This window comes from Nannospalax galili, unplaced genomic scaffold, assembly GCF_000622305.1.
Source record: "Nannospalax galili isolate Female #2095 unplaced genomic scaffold, S.galili_v1.0 scaffold153, whole genome shotgun sequence".
Lineage (NCBI taxonomy): Eukaryota > Metazoa > Chordata > Mammalia > Rodentia > Spalacidae > Nannospalax > Nannospalax galili.
This window is the reverse complement of record NW_008333469.1, coordinates 755,514-770,481: the sequence shown is the minus strand read 5'-3', so window position 1 is coordinate 770,481 and position 14,968 is coordinate 755,514. Positions and strand designations below refer to the sequence as shown.

Here is a 14,968-nt window from a genome sequence, read left to right as displayed (position 1 = left end):
TTTCTTAGACAACACACATATTTAAACATGTCACAAAATTAATAGTCCTTTCACACAGATAGGAAGTCTCTTCCTCTCAACTATTAGCATCAAAATAATTAAACCCTTGGATCCATTATTCGTTTCTTTTGTTCATCCATTCATCAAGTATTTCTTAAGTATCTGGTATGAGACAGCTTGAGTTTTTTTTTAGAAACTTGTATTCTGGTTACAATTTTTCACATAGGTTTTCCTGCTGTAAGTATACTCATTAGTAGAAATTTACAGTTAAATGTGAAATTTCCATCTTCTTCCGACATTCCTTCTACACATTTCTTTCTTCTTCACAACATGAAGACTTCTAGGGAAAAGAACGGCCAATAGTCACTTGCAGATCTAGCAAGACACATCCCCCCCATGACAGACAAACAGTAAGTGTAGTCATGTTGACTGGCACAGGCAGGAGCTATGTGATGATTTGATATTGTTTATACAGATGTATTAGTTTTTTCTGATTTTATTTTAAAGGTTTTTTGATACATTGAATTGTGTCTATGCACCCAGTGATGATTATGTACCTGAGATGGTTAAGGTGGTCAACTTGACAGACTCCAGAATCAACTTGAGAGACGGGCCTTGAGGCATGCCAGGAGAAGCTGGGCACTAGCATGCTTGTGTTCATTGCTCTCTTCTGACAGCAGAGGAAAAGAACTAAATCAATACTATTCCACAGAATTAACAGATATAAAATACTGTAATGATAAAGCAATTCAGAAAACTGCCTGAGAAGCAGTTTGTATTTCCAGCTATGAAGTCCCTGTAGGACCCTCTACATCTACTCCTGAACTCCCATGAGCCTTGGTACAATCTGTTCACTGAGGCTGCTGCTTATTCACAGCCGAATGTGGATTTCTTTGAGTTCTTCCCTTTGGGATTTAGCCCAGCTTCTTTTTTAAATTTTAATATTTTTATTGAATTTTTGTGAATTTCATGCAATATATTTTGATCACATTTAGATCCTCACCCTCATCTATTTCATGTGCTCGTGTGTGTGTGTGTGTGTGTGTGTGTGTGTGTGTGTGTGTGTGTGTGTGTTGGCCTACAGAGTGAAACATGTGCCCCAAATACTCCTTGGTGTAAGTTCACCCCACTGGAGCTGGTCAGTCTACTAAGCGTCTCACCCTAAACAAGACTGACTCTCCACCTCCCTGCAGTCATCGTCTGCTTAGGGTTCCTCAAGAACGGTTGGGTTTCTTAGCTTCTTTCCCACATCGATGCTGGGATTTTGCCTGGTTTGATTCACTATTTTTTCCCCTCTGGTGGATAGGCGAGGTGATTTCTGCCATTCTGCTTTCGGGTGGTGACCTACCCAATGAGCTTGGCATTCGGGTGGTTGTAGTTTACAGTTGTAGCATTTAGATTCGGTTCTACTTTAAATCTCTTCTTTGCTAATACCTTTTATTTTCATTTCTTTCGAGTGTGTTTGTAATTGGTCACTGTGACAATTATGACGGGTGCTTCAAAACCATTGTCAGTTCATTCCCACCACTATGTCGTGCTGCTGCTGTCCTGTTTGTCACCTTTTATCATTCAGGTTGATTCTTCCTGGTGTCATATGACAAGTGATCTTTTATTACGTTCTCAACACTGAGGATATTGTCTGACTTGACTTTAGACCTTATTGAAATCTTTTGTCTCAGCAAGTCTCCTTATACCCCACCTCACAAGGAAAAAGAATTCTGCCTCACCTCAACCTCTACTGTGTCCCGGCTAAGCCCTGAGTCACACCACAGGGAGAAGACAGCAGCTGCTGACCTCTGCAAGGAAGTACCAGGCCTGGACTCTTCTTCACCTCTGCAGCACAACCCAGCAAGAAATGAAGAGGCACCTTGTTATGCTCAGGCAAGGATGGAAGCCCAGGCTTCTCATCAGCTTTTACTGACACCACTGAAGGCAAGATGACCATTTTTCCATGATACTTGAACAGGGTAGGGGAACGTTTAAAAAAAAAAATGTTTTCTCTTAGTCTAGGAAGGTCTTCATCTGGTACTTTTAGGGCTTTGTGTTTGGTGTGTTAGCAATTTCAGTGTTTCCAGCTCGGGCTAGATGTGTCAAGAATAAAACCCAAGGAGGTCAGTAACATGTGGCTCCTTAGGTCCAAAGGTTGATAACTCACTGCCTTCCTCTCTCCAGCTTGCATGATTTCTTATGCTTATTTTGCATGTAATGTTTAGAGTTGGTGAGGAGTTTTGGGTGACTGGGGCTGCTTTATTTGTTTACTTTTATTTATTTATGTCTTTTTTTGAGACAAGGTCTCACTATGTAACCCTGACTAGCTTAGAACTCACTTTGTAGACCAGGGTGGCTGAATTTTGATAGGAGTTCTTAATAACATGTAGCAGGAAGCTTGGGGAGATGTGTGTGTATCTTATCTTTTCTAGACCCGAAAATCAATGTATTTCATTTAAATCTTGCTATATCATGTGTATATTATTTCTCCAAGGATTTTTGTGACTTTGTATTATTGTGAGTTCATTTGGGTGCTAACTTAAAAATGTTTTTCATATCTACTCTCACTGTATATTTTTCTGAGAAGTTTGAATTTCATCATTAAAAATGTCTTAATATTCCCTGCACATTTGATGGCATTTTTGCTACCAGACTTTGTCTCTTGGAAAGTAGAGCAGTCACAACCATACAAGCCAGTTCTAATAAATGAACACACAAAGGTAGTATGTGATTATTCCACATGGGCAAACAGAGGCTGCTACCCATCAGATTTTTCACAGACATTTTTCCAAATGCACATGATCAGAGTCTGATTATTCTCTTAATTTCAGCCTCACCTGAACAGATGTTCCTGGTTGATTTTCTTCTACTTGTGTGCTGATAGTCTCATTTATTCTGATTATCATTTTGTGTTTTTATTGAGCATGATCTTCTATTCTCTCATTTTCATTCCCCATTCCTGTTTGAGCACCTCCATCATCTTTCACACAGTTTGCTTTTGATGTCTGAAAAAGCCAATAATACCCACAAATCTGCTGTGGCTCAGATGCTCACTACAAAAGTCTTTTCCCTTTCAGTCCATCTCTTGAAGATACTTGCCTGGCAGGCAATAAAACAACTTTAGTGAAATAATGTCTCAATTACTTCTCTCTCCTTAATTTGCTTTTTTTAGTATTTTTTCCCTCACCTTAGAAATTTGTATGAGAGAAAAATTTCATTGTTTTGAGCCTGTCTCATGAACTAAACATAACCCTTGACATTTCAGTGATATAATGTTCATCTGGAAATTTTGCTAAAAAGTAGAAACTTCCAGTCTGGGAGACCGCTCTGTGGTTTTAAAAAAATGCTTTTGGCATAAGCCTGATGACCTGAGTTCAATCCCCAGAACCCACATAAAAGCTGTATGCAATATCACAAGCAACTGCAATCCCAGCATGCCATGGGAAGCGGGAAGCAGGGAAGAGCCTTCCAGAAGCTGGCGGGCTAGCTAGCCTGGCTTGTGTGGCAGGGAAGACACCTTGTCTCAAAGGTGGAAAGGCCAAGACTCTGGAAGGTTTTCCCCTGACTTCCACATGTGCAAACACACAGACACACTGGGCGTGGTGGTGTGTACTTGTGATCCCAGTGCCGAGAGGTAGAGACAAATAGATCCTTGGTGCTCCCTGGGTAGCCAGCCTACTTTACCTGGCGAGCTCTAAGGTAAAAATGAGAGACCTCAAAAAGCAAGGTGGCTGGCAGCTGAGGAATGACACTGGAGGGTGTCCTCTAGTCCCCATATACATATGGATACATGTACACATGTACCCCTTGCACCTATACAAGCACTCATACCAAAAAAAAAAAACCTCTCACAAAAAACTTTTTGGTACAGCAAACAATGCTAACAATCATTACTTCGGCAATATTTTGAGACAAATGCCTTTAAAATCCAAGTAATCTGTCTCTTACTATTTGTGGTTAGCAAAAGGGTTTCTGGAAACTCAGTGGACAGACAACACAAATTAATGCAAGTCAACTAACACCTAAACCAGCTGAGTCTCTGTACAACTGCTACTGTTAGTTCCAATCACCTATGAGAAGGTGAAAGACGAAGGACACAACACTGTGTTTCTTCTTTCTGCTCTTGGCATGGATAGAATTGCTATTGAAATCCTCTCAGCTCTTATGATGTCATTACAGACAGGCCCTCTCACAAATCCTTCCCATTTGTCTCTTTCACTGCATGCTCTCTAGTTGAAACAATTCTTTTCAAAGTAATTTATAAATTGTTTTGTATGACACCAGCGACATTTATTGCAAGCTTCAAGCTAAGCGAATGATACTCAATTATTTCTATTTAATTCATTTATCAAACGCCAAGGGGCATGGTAAGAATTTAGAGGTCGTGTCACTTAGTATCTCACAGAGAAGAGAACGGTTCTGTTCCTAGTCAGATGAGCCAACGTGGAAGGCATTGGTCAATAAGAAGTCTGCCAGAGAGGAAAGAATGGCAGCTCTGAACAGAGAGGTTGCCAACAGAGACCAAAGAGCACTCGAAAGAAAGGGAGCTGATGCGATTTGCTATCACTTTTTCCAATTTTCAGAATGTGGCTATTTTCTATTATTTCCTTAAAACTGTTTTACTTGGTTTTGTTTCAGATTGTTTCATTACATAGGTAAAGTTGATTCTTTGGTTAAATCTGGCTCTTCAACATTAATTATTATCTAATGGGTATGCCATTATAGATGTAAGGGTTATATTTGAAATGTAGATAGAGATCACATCTAATGTTCTGCCCCATGCTGTATACCATAAAGTTCTAATGCAAGACGCATATATCCCCTAACCATTTTTCTTCAGTGAAGTTACTTTTGAGGAATTCATTGTGGCAGAATGAGGACTAAAAGTGTGTATTTGTTAGTGGAATTCCTTTTCTCCATCTTTGATTCTATTCATTTGATAGTACTTAACAAGTAGAATCAATCTCTCGTTTTGTTGACTGCATCCAATGCAATAAAAACATACTTTCTTGATAAGCCTGAAGCATCACTCTCATAATAACTTCCATTCTTACTGTGCTGATAACTCCCATTGTGAAACAGACCATACTGGCGTGTGCATCTAGTAACACACAACCCTGAGGAAAGACATCCCAACACTTAAACTGATTGACAGTTCCAACTGAACTATTCCTTTCCCTGAACCGCTTGAACTTGTATTTCAATAATAATTGCTGTGGTACAGGTATTTCTTCCCGATTGAAACAGGCCCTCCTGGTGAGAGGATGAAAGACTTACAAGACTTGGGGGTTGGGGGAGGGCCAGGTAACAAAAGTACAAGGCTCAGCAAGTTCCTGAAACTTACAAGATTCATATGGTCCTTCCCAAATGTTTTAAAAGCAGCAAACAGTTGGTGGGGGCTCAAGCCACCTGTAAATTAAGCAAGGAACTTCAAGGATGAAGCTTTAATGAGCTATCACCCATTCTGGGGTGGGCTTTCCAATGATACACCACTACTATAAATAGCCCAACCCCTCACCCATGTTCCTGTAAGTAACCCCAATAAACTCATCGGCTCACCAAGTTAGACGTGAGCGTACTTGTTACTTTGGTCTTTCTGAGGTGAAAAGGTGTTTGTTCATGATGCCCCAGGCAAAGTCATGTAACCTTTTGCTAATATAAATATTATCAATTTATCAAAACCATTATTTGGCAGAAATGAAGACCTTTTTCACCAGCCCTCAACAACAAAAGAGGAGCCTCTTACTGATGGCTAGGCAGCCTGTCCATGCCAGGATCTGAAGGAATGTGTGAAATTGATGCCACTTGGTATTGTAACAAAGATCTCTAATCAGCAAAGATTCCTCCCAAAGTCAGCTGAAACCCTCTGCTCAAACGGAAGCCTGCTCTAACTAGGGACACCATTGCACTGTCTTTGAAGCTTGCCTCTTGCTAAGAATTCTTTGCTGCGCCACCCTCTGGCACCCGCTCTCTAGAGCCTCCTCTTTTTGCAGGATGGGGAAGTGCGGATCATTCATTCTGGGATGCATTCACGTTTAATTCTTCATATACTTTTCAAGCACTTTCTTGTTGATGGTACCTTGAGGTCTTTAAAGTTTATTTCTGTACATTTCTTGTCTCCTGAAACACATATTCCCTTTTCTTCATTTATCTGCCTTTATTTCTCCCACCATATCTATCTGTAGCTCGCAAAGAAAAGGGACTTAATGTTTTCCCTTGCAGTACTCCTTCCCCAGAGTCAGTGCCAACAAATTGCAACCATCGATGAGCCCTGGTGTGCTCATACACTTCTGTACATCACCACTAGAAACAGTAAGGGATGACAAGCAACTGCAGATTGAGCATCCAGCGTGGATATATAGAGCTAACATCCACCACTTGGCAAGCTGTGTTCAGGGAGGCTTACTTAGCTCTCATTCCAGGATTATTATAAAAATAAATCTTTTAACATTTGTTTGGGATTAAAAGTGAGGGAATCTAGACTCACATTTTAAAATGCACATCCTGATGAATAATAAATACACTTAGTAAATATACATTAAGGGAGAATTATATTCTGCAGCTTGTTGTGTCTCACTGAAGGCATTCTCCACATAACAATGAATTACAGAACCCAAAATCAGACTGAACTGGGAACCGTAAGTGTATGACTTGAACGATTCCCTAGAAATGAAAGGGGCCTAAAATGCGGAGAGAAGGGAGGCCAACATGAAAGGGGGAAGCGCCTACAGGAAGGAAAGCATAGCCTGGAAGGCATTCCATGGCCATAAGCAGGACGTGACTTGGAGGGTGCCGGAAAGAGCAGAAGCCAGAGCAAGGCAAAGGAGTCAGGGTCAACCCAGCCACCATACTCTGCCTCTCACTTCCCTCTGCAACCACAGAAAGTCAAAATGGCTGTGCAAAGCATAAGACCTCATGGATGCAGAACCACATACAACCTAGTAAGTGGGGCAGAGAGCCAGGCCCTGCAATTTCAGGCTGGAGGAAACATCTATGAAAAGAGGCCTATCAGGTTAGCCCTACACAAATCTGTGACATTATGTACTTCCTTTGTTCCTTTGTCTTTTTTCTATATCAATTTCTATTAGATCTTCCCTGGCAAATTCCTAGCCAGAGTCAGGAGCTCGTAAGGTCTACCTTCCCTCTGCTTAGTTCTTCCCCTTGTCCTAACTCTGCCTGTACTCAGCCTCCTAGTTAGATCACACTCTCTCCAGGGCTCCACATCCATGTAGAATTGTCCCGCACCATTTTTCGGCAGACTCAGATCCATGTTGAAACAACTGCAGTGAGTGCATAGGTTGGGCAACTGGAGAATCTGGAGTCAATCCACAGTTCCCCTTCTTGCAACGCTAAGGCTTGGCAGATAAGGTAACTTCCGTGTGTCTGTCTCTGCCCATCTGTAACCTCATGGTCACAGTACTCGCCTCATGTCACTTCTGGAAGGGAAAATAAGAAGAATCATGCCTCTTACTCAGTGTCTGGTACAAAACTAAACACTCAAGATGTGTTCAATATTATTTAAGCTCAGAAGTTAGTGACGCATATCAGTTTTATGTTACCCCCTTCTAAGGCAACCCTCGACTTTGTCAGGGGCCTTAGCATAAAGGAGAATACACTTATTGTGCAATTTTTAAATTCCACAACAAGAGGCTGGCAGAGATTCCTGAGGGCAGAGCACAGTGTATGCTAGTTATGCCAAACCTTGGTGCACAGTACTCAACCACATTAGCCTAGCCCCGCTCGCTGTGACTCCTCCAGTATTCCCACATGCCCCGTCTCATTCCACAATACCGGAAAAGGCAGAGGCTTGCATCAGACACACAGAGGAATATTGGGAGAGATGCTGTTTACTCTGGGGCCTTGTCAAATGGTCTCTGCTCTTTATCCAGAACTGGGTAAACAGCAACACTTCTGCAGAAACAAGTAAACACCGTCGTGTGCAGCGATTTCACAAACAACTATTTAATAGTCCATTACCAGCTTTTCCAGGCAAGCGATCACCGAGCCCCCTTTTCTGTGGAAAGGGCAGTCGTGGCTTTGTTTATGGCTTGGGGCAGTGAGGGGTGGGGGGGTAGGTGACACTAAAATTACTTGTCCCTTTTTGAAGCTTTCTAGGTAAGCTGTGCGCAGACTCAAGGACAGTGTGTTAAGGCTGACTCCTGTGTCGACTCTGAAAAGCCCGGGGAATTTTAATTGAAATTACTTTCAGCATTGGCACACTGCCTTATTTGCAATTTGTATTATGAAGGGCAACATTAAACAGGAAGGGTGACTTTTTTAAAATAAAGACTCCAAAGTTGTATATTGAAATCCTCCCCTCCACACCTAGGAAATGAACACAAGAGTTCCTTTTTCTTTTCCTTTTTTTTTTTTTCCTTCCGAGAAAGGACAGTAAACATCTTTGGTTATCGACATTCAACAGCTAACTAAAACAGAACAGCAAGCTGTGGTGGGAGAAGGTCCCCAAAGTAGAAAGCTATTCATGGGAATGGAAACAAGCTGAACAAACAGGAAAATCTCCATGTTTTCATCTTCCATTTCAAGGCAGCATTGAAGCCGGAGCAGCTCTGAAAAATTCATGAACTCGAACAGGAAGTTCACACTTTTTCGGTATTATTTTCCCTCCTGTTTGCTTGTTTACTTCGTGTGTTCTTGTGTGCGCAGGTGCGTGGATGTCTTTCCTCAGGAGCCATCCACGGTGTTGCTTACCCCACTGGCCTGGAGCTCTCCAATTCCGAAGGACTGGCTGGCCAGCGGAACACCCCCACCCCCACCCCAGGATCCTTCTGTCTCTCCCTCCCCAGTTCCACACCCAGCATGTGGATTATAAGTACATACCACTATGCCCAACTTTTTACATGGGTGCTAGGGACCGAACCAAAGTCCTCATGCTTTACAGCAAGTGCTTTATTCCAGACCCCAGAATAATATTTTTAAAAAACTAAAGTCTGCTAGCCTGCCATAAATGTCTTTTCTGCCAGGCACCCCTCCCTCCTCTTTCCTGTTCTATGCGGAATCTGGAACAGCTGCTCTTGTGACTTAAGATCAGTTTTCTCTAGAAGGTTAAATCCACACCAAGCAACAGGGATTATTTCAAAAGAGCAACCCTGTGAGGGAAAGGGGGCGTGCTTAGCCAATCAGGAAGTACAGTGAAATCTTGGGGGGGGGGGGGGGGGCATCAGCCTTTCTACTGACAGGGGCAATTTCTTAAGGCAAGAACATGGGGGGTGAGCTTTTTTGCTTGGGGCCCAGATTCATGCCAGGGATAATATGCCACGTGGATAATTACTCCCCTCTGATGGGCTACTATGATTATCTATCCTATTAGGAATCAAGGCCTTGGAAATCCAAAGGCAAGCAGCAGCTAGACAGCTATAAACAGTGGTTAATGAGGATTTTGAAGGACCATGATGAGGTGACAGCACTGTGAGACTCTACAGAAATGAATCCCTAAGGATGAAAGAACGGCCCTTCCTAAGCCGGCCCGCCGCCTGTCCCTTCCTGGCCCTCTCCCCTGCTGTGCTCTCTCCTCTTCCGTCTTTCCATTCCAGCTCCATTTCTCCAGTTTATTCTTCTCTCTCCTCACCTTCATCTATCGGTTTCCTTCCTGCCCACCCCCCGCCCCGTTGTTGTTTCCACACTGGGTCTCACTGTGTAGCTCAGGCTGGCCTTGAACTCTCAGTGATCCTCCTGCCTCAGCCTCCCAAGTTCTGGGATCAGAGGTCTGAGCTTCCACTGCTTGCTCACTTTCTCTCTCTTTTTAAAATATTTTATTATTTTTATTTTAAGTGTATGTGTGTATTGCCTGCATGTAAGTGAGTGCACCCATGTCGTGCAATGCCCACAGAGGACAGAAGAGGCTGTCAGATCCCCTGGAACTGGAGTTACGGACAGTTATTAGCTGCCATGTGGGTGCTGGGATTCAAACCTGGGACTTCTGCAAGAACAGCCAGTGTTCTTAACTGCTGAGCTGTCTCTCCAGCCCCTCACTTTCTCTTATTTACAAGCCTCATCATTTCACATCCTCAATGCTTTGACTCAGTTTTGTGTGAGTTTTTTAAGTATATTCAAGTTCTCTATTATTTACTGAATCAAAGTTCTTTTATATCACTCTTTCCAAAAAGAAATCAAATTAAGATAATTTTTATTTTCTTAGGATATCCCTGTTTATTTGAAAACTGTTAGCCACTAACAGGACAGGGCAGAATAAAATTCATGCTTCTAAAAACAAAACAAAACAAAACAAACACTTTGAGGACCTCTTCAAATGGTGCTCCTGTATTTTTATTTTCCATTTGTTCAATTTTCTTTAAACATGTGTTCATCATAGATGTATTGTATTCTTAATAATTGCCAGAATCTGGGGGCTGAAGAGATGGCTCAGCGGTTGAGAGCACTAACTGCTCTTGCAGAGAACCCTGGTTCAATTCCCAGCACCCGCATGGTAGCTAACAACCATCCATAACTCCAGTTCCCAGTTCCAGAGGAATCTGACACCCTCTTCTGACCTCCACTGGCATCACATGACACAGGTGCGCTTACACACATGCACTCATACACATTAAAAAATGAATAAAATATTTTGAATAATTGCCAAACTCTTTTAAGCCTGTAAACAAAAGGTTGGTGGAGAGGTTAGTAGGAAAAGAGGAAAGCTTACTTTTTCCTCCAAAATTTATTATTTGTATTTTCTTTGTAAGAAAATAGGACAGAACAAACCAAAGGCAGAGAGAGAGAGAGAGAGAGAGAGAGAGAGAGAGAAAACAAATTGAGAGAACAGGGCAAGAGAAACCACTGATCAAGAGGCACCTCTAAGGACCAGCACTCCCTATGGGTTGATGTGGGTTTATAAAGTTGCTAAATCAGAGGAAAGAAAATGTGTATTGGTCAAGCCTGACAAGCCCACAACTGAGTTCCTGAGGAGACAGGTACTAAGGAAATATCTCGTCTATGTCCCAGACATCTGTTTGCTGAGCTTCTGACAGGGCACCTGACTGACAGGTCTCAAAGGTCTATAACCTCAGACGCAGGCACCCGTTACACAGACTTAGAAGTCTTCTAAGCTGGTGTTTTAAGTCAGCTTAAGGTGACAGGTGTGGAAGGAAGTCTCCACCTCTCACCTTTAGCTGATGTTCAAGCAGCTCTTTAAATTAGCCTCTCTCTGAACTGAATCAGCCATGAGCAATAAACATAACCTCACTCTACAGAGACATCGTTTCTACTGTGGCTTTTGTTTAGATTTCTTTGACTTACTTTAAATTTTCAAAAATTTTCAACACACGGTGATGATTCCTGATTCTTATCAGAGTGAATATAATTCGGCCTGAATTTTAAATTCTAAATTTAGAAGAAAATAGTGTCGGTCTCATCTGAAGTGCTTTTGTTGATGTTGCTTTTATACTTAAATTACTTTTCTTGCACATAAAATCAAAAGGTCAGCTTTATAGGTCAGCAAGTAAGAACTAGATTTGGTAAGCTAATTGATTTGGAATCAAGGGGATATGGTTTACTCTTTCGTGCAATGTTGTGTTATAGTTAACTGAGTAATTCTGTTTAGCAAAAACGCAAGGCAGGGTCCCCCATATTTGCTACAATCCTTTAAAAGAATTTCATGAGATTTTATTTGTCTTGATTTTAGTGGGGCTTTGAGATCTTAAAGCCATCATTACAAACATTAACATCATCACAAATTCTCATTATACAACACTACCAAGGCAGAAGCTGTGAAATTCTAGCCATTCTTCATGAACAGATGTGCAGATAATTTCAACAGCCCAAGGGTTGGAGTTGACCAAAGAGGCCAACTAGGTCACAGGCCATGGCACTAATGAGCAGCATCTCATGCACCTGCCTCCCACCTCACCAATGTCTTCCTTCTTCCTCCTTTCCTCTTCCCATTTCATGTTTCCAGTCTATCTTCCACACCCAAAAACCTAATATATGTATACCTAATCACTGTAAAAGTACTAAGACATTGGTTAAGGAGTGAAAATGAGTGTACCATGATCCCAGTAATATCTGTGCTAGAGGTAAAATCGCCTAAAAAGCTGCCCTCCAGACAAGGATGAACACCATCTTTAAATTTGTGCAAAAGTGGTCCAGCCCCTGACTTAGCGTTTCAGCTCCTAGCATTCCTGTGCACAGACATTCAGCTAGCTTTCAAACTCTCACCCAATGCCCCATCGTCCACATGCTTTTCCTCCTACCTTGTAGAACCTCCTGATGTCTGCCCACCCCATAGCATAATCATCTTCAATTTGCAAACTTCATCCAAGGAGGCACACGGAGTCAGACAGGAAGAGGATGTCCCAGGGCTCTTATTGAACCTTTGATGCCCTGTGCTGTACTCCCCCTCACTCTGTCTCACACCCGGGAAGCCTTCCTATTTCCTACCATCATTACTCAACCCTCTCTTCTCCACTCTAGCTAGTTGCAACCTCCTCACCAGCCTTATCACTTTTCAATTTTCAACACCTGGCAAATTGCCCAGTACTCACAGCTCACTAAGGCTGAACAAATGAAGGACTGCAATGTAACGAGGGTAGGTTGGAGTCCTACCATGTTATGGGAGATGGAATTTAGAAATACTGTGTATTCCCAAACTACTGCCAAACTCTACTATAAAATATAGGACTTAGTACTTCCAGTGCCTACAGTGCTATAAGGTGTCTTAGGATGTTGTGCTTAAAAAAAAACAAAACTAACCAAAAATATCCTTCATGCTAGCCAATTAACTTTCCATTTGTTTCTCTCTCACTAAAGCAGACCACAAAACAATCCCATTATTTAGGCTCCCCAACTGTCTAAGTTTCAGATAAATAAGCTTACTGAATTTTGTGTGCTTTTATGCACTTTAACCAATATATTTCCCAGTTTGAACAAGACAATAAATTAATTCCTGTCTTTTTAAAGCTAGTTTCCACTTACTCAAAGATGCCCCTACACAACTTACAGGCAGCCTCAAAAAGTGTGTGGGGGGGGGGTAGTTCTTTGGTCTAGAAATTAACAAACCTACACGTTTCAATTCTGACCCTGCCTCTGGCTGAATCTATGGACTTGGAAAATTTTTAACATTTATAGGCCTCAGTTCCCTCATCTGCGAAACACAGGCGACAGACTAGGTGATTTTTAAGAGCCCTGTCTGTTTTAAGATTCTATTATTATATAAATCTTTAATTCTAGCATAGAGCAGGTGGGATCAAGAAAGTACTGGAAGGAACACCACAGTACTGTCACACAGGAAGATAATCTCCATCACATGCCATTCAATTTAAAATTCACAGTGAAGTCAAATTTGCACATACTGTGTCTGAGTGGCCGAGAGTCATAAAACAAATACATGGATGGAGTAGGAGGCAGGGAGAGGGGACTCTTGCTCTCTGTGACACAGAGCACAGCCTAAATGCATTTTCTCTCACTGATGTATTTTAAATTTGTGACTATGAATATACCACAGTGAACAGCTTGAAGTTCTTTGGAACAAACAATCTCTCTTTTAAGGTCACTCCTGAAGGAACTGCAATAATAACATTTGGCATATGTAGATAGAGCGCTTTGTGGGCTAGAGCATTGAGAATTATGCTCCACGTGTTCCAGAAAAGATGATCCATTATTCAGGCGGGAAAAAAAAAAAAAAGTCAGGTACATTTTTGACAGTGGCAGTGTACCCAAACAGTGTAAAAGCAATCAATATGGACGCCCTCATTAAAATCCCCAAGTAGCTGTGAGTTTGATTTTCAGCAGGATCTAGACAGGGAAAATGGATTTGGTGGCCTAAAGGAACATTAGAGATTTTAATAAGAGGGATTTAAAATTGCCAGTATTGGCTCTGGTTCCAAGGAAGTTCTGGCTGCCTGTCCCTAACAACACGGGATGAACCTAACTCTTTGCCTCTCTGATTCTTGCTATTCAGCTTAAAATGCTATTTTAAACACGGTCGATCATTTCTCTTCAAAAAATAAACTCGGAAGAATTACCCTAAAATTCCTGATCAATGTTTCAGTTCACACAGATATTAAACCAAATTTCCTAAAGCCTGAAAAGCTAATTATGCATTCAATTAGAGTTTCTTAATAAAGATTAAAACTCTGCAGTCTATTACAAGCCTATATTTAATTCAACTGCCATTTTATCCATGCCACCAAAGTGTAAGTGGTAACAATGAATATAAATTATAATACACGCCACAGAAAGAATACTATTTGTCCAAGTACGTTACTATAAAGAATTAAATTTTGCTATCAGTTCCATGATCTAGTTAAAATTGGTATTCTTTATTTGGTCTTTCAATGTAGTCCAATTTCCTACTTTGAAAAACAAATTCTAGGGAATAAAAAAAAGAGATTAATTTATCATTAAGACTCTGCTTAATTGAAGTCAATTCCGAACAAACTTGAATTCAATTTCTGCTCATTAAATTGAATGTGCTCTGCGTTCCTCTCCGCATTGCTTTGAGCAAGCAGCTGAGAACAAGGGACTAACATCAAAATTATTAAATTGAGGAGATTTTATTTGGTCTTCACATGCCAGAGCCGCTTTGATGAGGAGCTGTTTTGGCACCGAAAGGAACGAAGAGCAGCTGGAGGAAAAATCAAATGAAACTAAGCCTTGGAAAATTGAAGAAAACGCAAGCTTAATAATATTTAATAATTAAATTTCCACAAACAATAGCGGCAAATGAAGTAATCTGCAAAGTCTGTGAACTCATTTGCATAATTGATGCCGGTCCCCTGTAAATGAATAATGAAGATAATAAAAGATGTTGCTAAAAATGGGCACAATAACAGCAAATTTCATCAAGCCGCGCACTCTGATTAATCTGCTCTTGCAAATCAGCAGCGAGAGGGGAGCGCGTGATTAACCGCGCTGAGGCCGGCAGCCGGCGGCGGCGCTGCCCTTTCTCTGCGGGTCTCTGGGCGCGGCCCGCCCGCTCCCCGCGCCGCCCGCGCTCCTCTCTCCGCAGCTGCCGCTGGGGCTGCCG

At 41.6% G+C, this 14,968-nt stretch overlaps 1 long non-coding RNA gene across 1 annotated transcript in view; it reads right to left on the bottom strand.

Annotated features, from left to right (window-relative positions):
• Positions 1-571: 571 nt before the first annotated feature.
• LOC115069473 overlaps positions 572-14,968 on the bottom strand; it is a 68,144-nt gene continuing 53,747 nt past the window's right edge. Inside the window, exons 4-5 of the long non-coding RNA XR_003848742.1 lie at positions 2,826-2,993; positions 572-670 (exon numbers count right to left, since the gene is read on the bottom strand). This is a non-coding gene — a long non-coding RNA (uncharacterized LOC115069473). The remainder of the gene's footprint in view (positions 671-2,825; positions 2,994-14,968) is intronic.